This window comes from Coregonus clupeaformis, chromosome 36 (assembly GCF_020615455.1).
Source record: "Coregonus clupeaformis isolate EN_2021a chromosome 36, ASM2061545v1, whole genome shotgun sequence".
NCBI classification, from domain to species: Eukaryota; Metazoa; Chordata; class Actinopteri; order Salmoniformes; family Salmonidae; genus Coregonus; species Coregonus clupeaformis.
This window is the reverse complement of record NC_059227.1, coordinates 20,552,720-20,561,768: the sequence shown is the minus strand read 5'-3', so window position 1 is coordinate 20,561,768 and position 9,049 is coordinate 20,552,720. Positions and strand designations below refer to the sequence as shown.

The 9,049-nt window shown below is 40.0% G+C and overlaps 1 long non-coding RNA gene across 1 annotated transcript; it reads left to right on the top strand.

Annotated features, from left to right (window-relative positions):
- The first annotated feature begins 5,252 nt into the window (after nt 1-5,252).
- LOC123482718 lies at nt 5,253-6,648 on the top strand. The gene is made up of 3 exons (XR_006657843.1): nt 5,253-5,438; nt 5,538-5,625; nt 6,500-6,648. It is a non-coding gene; the product is annotated as an uncharacterized LOC123482718 (long non-coding RNA).
- Nucleotides 6,649-9,049: the final 2,401 nt, after the last annotated feature.

The following is a 9,049-nucleotide window of genomic DNA, read 5'->3' as shown; positions in this document are numbered from 1 at the left end:
GTTTTGTGTGCCCATTGCCTGATTTATGAAGGTCAACAACCATTTGTCTCTTTTCATTATTGAGTTCTTTGCCTTTCCCCATGATGATGGATGACAAATGGATTTTACACGCCTGTTATGTAATTTTTATACCCCAGTGGCAGAGGAAGCCATGGAAGGCCACAATACAGTTTCTTATACTGAATTTTAAAAAGTTGAATATTAATGCAAATATGTTTTTTGAATTGATTTTATTTACACAGAGTGTACAAGCCATTAGGAACACCTTCTTAATATTGAGTTACACCCCCTTTTGCCCTCTGAACAGCCTCAATTCGTCGGGGCATGGATGCTACAAGGTGTCGAAAGCATTCCATAGGGATGCTGGCCCATGTTAACTTCAACGCTTCTCACAGTTGTGTCAAGTTGGCTGGATGTCCTTTGGTGGTGGACCATTCTTAATACACACAGGAAACTGTTGAGTGTGAAAAACCCAGCAGCGTTGCAGTTCTTGACACACTCAAACCAGTGCGCCTGGCACCTACTACCATACCCCGTTCAAAGGCACTTAAATATTTTGTCTTGCCCATTCACCCTCTGAATGGCACACATACACAATCCATGTCTCAATTGTCCGAAGGATTGTTTGTGACTAGTTTGCTTATTTTCTGTCTTGGTTGACATCGTGACAGTATTGTGCGGTAAGTAGCTAAACTAATTGATATTCTTAAATTGCACATATTTTCCTTGCCTCAGCCACAATCAATGTCTGTGTTGCTTTGCAGGGTCTGTGTTGCTGTCTCTGTTTGCTTTGCAGGGTCAGTCAATGAACTCACATGCAGATTCTTACTGTTAAACCAATCAATACTTGCATTGTGTAATGCAATTTGACCTTTACTTTATTAGAAAATTGTGTATTGTTGTGACAAGAATGAACTGTTGTGTAAGTAACCAATAATTTTGTCAGAGCAAAAGAGTGTTGGCTGTGCATACGGACTCTTTCACTTTCTGATTACTAGTAATCAGGAGGACGTTTCAAGAGTGAAAACAGAAGCAGTACAGACGTGTTTACATAACATGTTAAGATAATATGACTTTTGTTCTGGTATTTGAAGACCCTCTCTCATCCAAACCTGATGTTGTGACTAGTTTGTTTCATTTCTGTGTTGGTTGACATCGTGAGAGTATGGTGCAGGTAAACAAATTGATATTCTTAAATTGGGTGTATTATTCTTGCCCCAGCCACAAACCATGTAATTAGGCTATGTACTGTATTTCCATGTATGGGTAGCTGCAGCCCAATATGGCAACCAAAGTATGGGCGAGTGTGTGTGTCGAAAGGAGTGAGAGTATGGAAAGCGAGTAAACTAATTGGGCAGATTTGTTGCCACTCAAAACCATTTTCGGCTGATTGGGCACGCACAACAAGTGAACAGGCGACCATTGCACCAGTGTTGCATAAACGTGCCTGCCGACTTAAGGTGCTTCCTACTTGGTATCATGGTAGTGTCGCCGGCGGTAGCTAAGGTGGCCATTGTTTCTCTCACGTGATTTTATTTAAAGTAGGAAAGCAGCCTAGCATACACAAGAAATAACTAATTTGATAACCATCTATAATGAACAAAAATATAAACGCAACATGCAACAATTTCAATGATTTTACTGAGTTACAGTTCATGTAAGGAAATCAGTCAATTGAAAGGAATTTATTAGACCCTAATCTATGGATTTCACATGACTGGGCAGGGGCCCAGCCATGGGTGGGCCTGGGAGGCAGTGGTGTAAAGTACTTAAGTAAAAATACTTTAAAGTACTACTTAAGTATCTGTACTTTACTTTACTATTTATATTTTGGAAAAAATTTACTTTTACTTCACTACATTCCTAAAGAAAATAATGTACTTTTTTACTCCATACATTTTCCCTGACACCCAAAAGTACTCGTACATTCTGACAGGAAAATGGTGAAATTCAAGCACTTGTCAAGAGAACATCCCTGGTCATCCCTACTGCCTCTAATCTGGCAGACTCACTAAACACATGCTTCGTTTGTAAATGAATGTCTGAGTGTTGGAATGTTTTCCTGGCTATCCGTACATTTAAATAAAACAAGAAAATTGTGCCGGTCTGGTTTGCATAATATAAGGAATTTGAAATTATTTTTACTTTTACTTTCCACCTCTATGCTTCACGGTTGGGATGGTGTTCTTGGGGTTGTACTCATCCTTCTTCTTCCTCCAAACACCGCGAGTGGAGTTTAGACCAAAAAGCTCTATTTTTGTCTCATCAGACCACATGACCTTCTCCCATTCCTCCTCTGGATCATCCAGATGGTCATTGGCAAACTTCAGACGGGCCTGGACATGTGCTGGCTTGAGCAGGGGGACCTTGCGTGCGCTGCAGGATTTTAATCCATGACGGCGTAGTGTGTTACTAATGGTTTTCTTTGAGACTGTGGTCCCAGCTCTCTTCAGGTCATTGACCAGGTCCTGCCGTGTAGTTCTGGGCTGATCCCTCACCTTCCTCCTGATCATTGATGCCCCACGAGGTGAGATCTTGCATGGAGCCCCAGACCGAGGGTGATTGACCGTCATCTTGAACTTCTTCTATTTTCTAATAATTGCGCCTACAGTTGTTGCCTTCTCACCAAGCTGCTTGCCTATTGTCCTGTAGCCCATCCCAGCCTTGTGCAGGTCTACAATTTTATCCCTGATGTCCTTACACAGCTCTCTGGTCTTGGCCATTATGGAGAAGTTGGAGTCTGTTTGATTGAGTGTGTGGACAGGTGTCTTTTATACAGGTAACGAGTTCAAACAGGTGCAGTTAATACAGGTAATGAGTGGAGAACAGGAGGGCTTCTGAAAGAAAAACTAACAGGTCTGTGAGAGCCAGAATTATTACTGGTTGGTAGGTGATCAAATACTTATGTCATGCAATAAAATGCAAATGAATTACTTAAAATCATACAATGTGATTTTCTGGATTTTTGTTTTAGATTCCGTCTCTCACAGTTGAAGTGTACCTATGATAAAATTACAGACCTCTACATGCAAGTTGGAAAACCTGCAAAATCGGCAGTGTATCAAATACTTGTTCTCCCCACTGTACATACAATCTACTATTCAATGGGGAGGGCATGAACAGCAACAACACCGGGAAACAATGCCCTTCGGTCCCGCTTGACGAGCACTACTGTCCGGCAACAGCGTGGGAAGTAGCTACCTAGTAGCCAATATCAGGGTGACCGTCACAGTAAGCACACACATACAACGCATGAAGTAACAGTACACCCCATCATCAATACTTTTAATAAAACAATTACGTCAGTTTTATAACTGAAAATGTACAATTATTTGTGTAAAACTAACAGTGAAATATGACTCAGACTCATCCTCTGGCTTCAAAACAGAAGTCCAAACTATAGCTCAATTTAAGGTAGTTGCGTGATAAAAAATGAAAGAATAAAAACACAGTTCAATCAAAACCGTCTAACCTATAGCAAAGCGCTTTCGACACACCCACTCCTTTCCACACGCCCACTACTTTCCTTCGACACACCCACTACTTTCCTTTCGACACACCCACTCGCCCATATTGATATGGTCGCCATATTGGGATGCAGCTACCCCCTTGTCTATATTTCAGTTACAGGTGATCCTGTCTGTGTCGGCTCTGCAGGGTCAGTGAAATACAGTCAGTCATGAACAATAAGGAGGTAAAGATGGTGCAAATGTTCAATCGACTCTCTTTCCTAGTTTTTTATTCATTTTCTTCTATTGATAAGTTATTGACATTAGGGATATTTGCAGATGGAAATCTTAGCACCTTTAAGTAGGCCTCAAGATGACCTCTTGTCAGATGCAATGGGTGACCACACAGCAACAGGAGAGCCAAACCAACTTCCTACAGACGTTAACAAAGACCCTGACATTGTAAACAAACTTTGGTTCTTATCAGCTGATATTAACAACTGTACAATTAAATTAGTATATATTAATTAAATGGTATATATGCGACGTTTAATTAAATGTTCAATATGCGATGTTAATAAGGGTTACATCATCATACAATAAAGCTTTGTAATCTTATCAATTGTTTATGATACAAAGTTGTGTAATTTCTGAACTTTTCTCTCTATACTGTGTATTTTAACTTGCAGACTGACTGGGAGTTTATTGAACTCAGTGAAGCCCTTGAGTATAAAAACCTGGAGGTATTTATTTTCTCATTTCAAACTTTGCTACTTTGCGCAATGGCTGATGTGATTGTACAAAAATATACAATATATTATGCTGGTGTCCAGACACTTTCCTAGGGATGATTAAATGTATTGAATCTGGACTGTCAATACCACATTATCCCACTTAGCTAAAGCCTAGGCATTAGCTCTGGGAGCTAAAAACAAGCAATCAGCAATGAAACAATCAGCAGGGTTACTTATTACATGGCTACACTACACCCCCCTTTGACCTCCTCTCTGTAGCAACCCCAGCAGCTGATAGACATTGATTGGGTGATCAGAGTGAGTCACAGCACCAAAAAAACGGTTAACTTTTATACAAAGTTGAGAGAATTTACTTTTTGGGTTAATTTCTGAACTTCTCTCTCTGTTGCAGCAGGATTCTCCAAAAAGTAAGTAACTACCTGTTACAAATTGAACGTTGATATTATACCCAGAGGTGGGCAGCTTATTACGTTTCCCTGCGCTGCAGCACAGGTTAAGAAAAGTGCTGCTGCAAAGCGGATATCACTGCACAATCAGGGGCATATTTCAGAAATGTCAACTATGTATTTCATTGCAATTTTGCCGCTTGTAAATGTACCACAATGTACCATTGTTGCAGCACAGGCATTTTTTACATAAATGTTTTTTCTCTCTGTAGAGCCAAGGATAGCTATACTAGTTACTGTAGCTGGGAATACTCTGGGGTCTCATGAGGGCATAACACAGCAACTCACCGCAACCACTACCGGTACTGAGGTGACATCACAAGAGGAGAGTGATGTCATCCTGGTTTTCTGTCCCATCGTCTCTCGTGCTGGGACTGATATTGAGCAGCACTGCAGCAGATTCCAGGTAGTTCAGTAATCTGACCAAATTCCTCTGACAGCTACTGTCTTCCATGTTTAGGGTCAAAATAAAAGTAATTGACAATGGCAACAGTAATTTATGCATACTTTACATTTAGCATACATTACTAGGCTACACATATCCATGGTTAAGAGTTTACATGTATTTTGTTTCCTTTTTGACAGTTGGTAAATCTGTAATTCTGGTAGTGCTGCATCACACCTTCAACCCAGACTACACCGTACCTGACAGCAGCAGACTAGTGACCAGAGGTGATGTAATACTCACAGTGGACTGTCTCTTCCATGAGAGCCAGGGACTACTGGAGTGTCCTCAAAATGAAGAAGTTGTTAAAGAGATTCTGAAGAAGCTTAATATACATCCTGAGGTATTCTATCATTTTACACCATTTTAAATACAATGTGACTCTATAGAATACTTTTTATACAAGGAGAACCAGTTTTTATTTATTGTTATTTTTTCACAGATTGCAGTTTCTTCCTTTGACCCTCATATGATCATCGGGTGGTTCACAACTGAGGTTTTCCAATTGTTTAAGTCAGATCTAAATTCATGTAGGTATATTCATTGATATTATCATTGTAATTACAGAACACGGGTCAAATTGATATCACATCAAGATAAGATGAAAGTACAATTTCAAATGTTATGTTAGCATCAGTAATCAAAATTGAATTCTGCAACCTGATACCACACTAGCTCCTAGTTGTACTGTGTTAATTGTGCCTGGGTGTTTATAGTGTGAAGAAGTCAATGATGCTGACATTGCCTTTATGAATAACAGGAACATTAAAGGGATACTTCGGGATTTTGGCAATGAGGCCCTTTATCTACTTCCCCCGCAGAGTCAGATGAACTTGTGGATATGATTTTTATGTCTATGCATGCTAGTAGATACCCGTAGCCTTCCAGTCATGGGTATCTGCTAGCATGCTAGTAGAGACCCATAGCCTTCCAGTCATTGCGCTAACACTAGTTAGCAATTGCACTAGCGCTAATTAACAAACTTCCTTCAAACTGCAGAGACATAAAAATGGTATCCACGAGTTCATCTGACTCTGGGGAAGTAGATAAAGGGCATCTTTGCCAAAATTCCTAAGTATACATTTACATTTTAGTCATTTAGCAGACGCTCTTATCCAGAGCGACTTACAGGAGCAATTAGTGTTAAGTGCCTTGCTCAAGGGCACATCGACTGATTTGTCACCTAGTTGGCTTGGGGATTCGAACCAGTGACCTTTCGGTTACTGGCCCAGCGCTCTTAACCACTAAGTTACCTGCCGCCCCTTTAATGAAAAAACATATCCAATGGTGTTTAGGGTTTAGGATGACACAATAAGGGCCTGTGGCTCATAAAGTTGCAGGATATTAGATTTATATCAGGACAAGATACTGTCAGTAACATCTGATGTGGTTTTGTTTCTTTAGGTTGGCCAGAATCGCTGAGTCTTACCTCAACCACTGCAACAGATGAAGTGCCTGTGTGTGATCATGAAGTGCAAAATGAGGATGAAGCACATTGCTCCCCAGCCTTTAAGTTGTAATAATGAGTGAATAAGTGGATTGAAGTCTGATTTAGAAAATGTCTATTGTTAGTCAAAACATTTGGCAATTGAACCCTAGAAATATAACTAACTATAAACCTTAGAATATGCACTTATAGCCTAAGTGAGTCTGGAACAACTATTGTGTGTTTTGTCAAAATTGGGAAATAATTAACTCCATTAATGTAGATAAATATAAAGACAATGTCATGTAATGCTTGAGACACCTTTTGATGGGAGTATAAATAAAAATATATATACAGTGAGGGAAAAAAGTATTTGATCCCCTGCTGATTTTGTACGTTTGCCCACTGACAAAGAAATGATTCAGAGGAGAACTGGGTGAAAGTGTTGTGGTCAGATGAGACCAAAATCGAGCTCTTTGGCATCAACTCAACTCGCTCGTGTTTGGAGGAGGAGGAATGCTGCCTAGACCCTAAGAACACCATCCCCACCGTCAAACATGGAGGTAGAAACATTATGCTTTGGGGGTGTTTTTCTGCTAAGGGGACAGGACAACTTCACCGCATCAAAGGGACGATGGACGGGGCCATGTACCGTCAAATCTTGGGTGAGAAAATCTGCGGAGGGAGCTGAAGGTTCAAGTTGCCAAACGTCAACCTCGAAACCTTAATGACTTGGAGAAGATCTGCAATGAGGAGTGGGACAAAATCCCTCCTGAGATGTGTGCAAACCTGGTGGCCAACTACAAGAAACGTCTGACGTCTGTGATTGCCAACAAGGGTTTTGCCACCAAGTACTAAGTCATGTTTTGCAGAGGGGTCAAATACTTATTTCCCTCATTAAAATGCAAATCAATTTATAAAATTGTTGACATGCTTTTTCTGGATTTTGTTGTTTATTCTGTCTCTCACTGTTCAAATAAACCTACCATTAACATTATAGACTGATCATGTCTTTGTCAGTGAGCAAACTTACAAAATCAGCAGGGGATCAAATACTTTTTTTCCCTCACTGTACACTACCGTTCAAAAGTTTGGGGTCACTTAGAAATGTCCTTGTTTTTGAAAGAAAAGCATTTTTTTTGTCCATTAAAAGAACATAAAATTGATCAGAAACACGGTGTAGACATTGTTAATGTTGTAAATGGCTATTGTAGCTGGAAACGGCTGACTTTTAATGGAATATCTACAAAGGAATACATAGGCCCATTATCAGCAACCATCAGTCCTGTGTTCCAATTGCACATTGTGTTTGCTAATTCAAGTTTATCATTTTAAAAGGCTAATTGATCATTAGAAAACCCTTTTGCAATTATGTTAGCACAGCTGAAAACTGTTGTGCTGATTAAAGAAGCAATAAAACTGGCCTTCTTGAGACTAGTTGAGTATCTGGAGCAACAGCAATTTTGGGTTCGATTACAGGATCAAAATGTCCAGAAACAAATAACTTTTTTCTGAAACTCGTCAGTCTATTCTTGTTCTGAGAAATGAAGGCTATTCCATGCGAGAAATTCCCAAGAAACTGAAGATCTCGTACAACGCTGTGTACTACTCCCTTCACAGAACAGCGCAAACTGGCTCTAACCAGAATAGAAAGAGGAGTGGGAGGCCCTGGTGCACAACTGAGCAAGAGGACAAATACATTAGTGTCTAGTTTGAGAAACAGACGCTCACAGGTCCTCAACTGGCAGCTTCATTAAATGGTACCCGCAAAACACCAGTCTCAACGTCAACAGTGAAGAGGTGACTCCGGGATGCTGACCTTCAGAGTTGCAAATAAAAAGCCACATTTCAGACTGGCCAATAAAAATAAAAGATGAAGATCGGCAAAAGAACACAGACACTGGACTTTTTCTTTGCAACTCTGCCTAAAAGGTCAGCATCCCGGAGTCGGCTCTTCACTGTTGACGTTGAGACTGGTGTTTTGCGGGTACTATTTAATGAAGCTGCCAGTTGAGGACATGTGAGGCATCTGTTTCTCAAACTAGACACTCTAATAACAAATATTGTGTTTGTAAATTATGTCTGAGTGTTGGAGTGTGCCCCTGGCTGACCGTAAATAAAATAAAAACAAGAAAATCGTGCCGTCTGGTTTGCTTAACATAAGGAATTTTATGTAAAGTATTTACTTTTACTTTTTTACTTTTTCTCAAGTATGACAATTGAGTACTTTTTTCACCACTGTACTTAAGTACATTTAAAACCAGATGCTTTTAGACTTTTACTCAAGTTGTATTTTACTGGGTTACTTTCACTTTTACATGAGTTATTTTCTATTAAGGTATCTTTACTTTTACTCAAATATGAAAACGTAGTACTTTTTCCACTACTGTAGGATAGGACGTTTCCAGAACACAAAGGTAATAGCTGGGATCAGACAAGGGAGGGCACGGGAGGGGGGAGACTGGCTGACCTGACTATTACTAGAAGCTGCACAACTAGAGGAATGCAGTTCTCGCTACTGCACACTC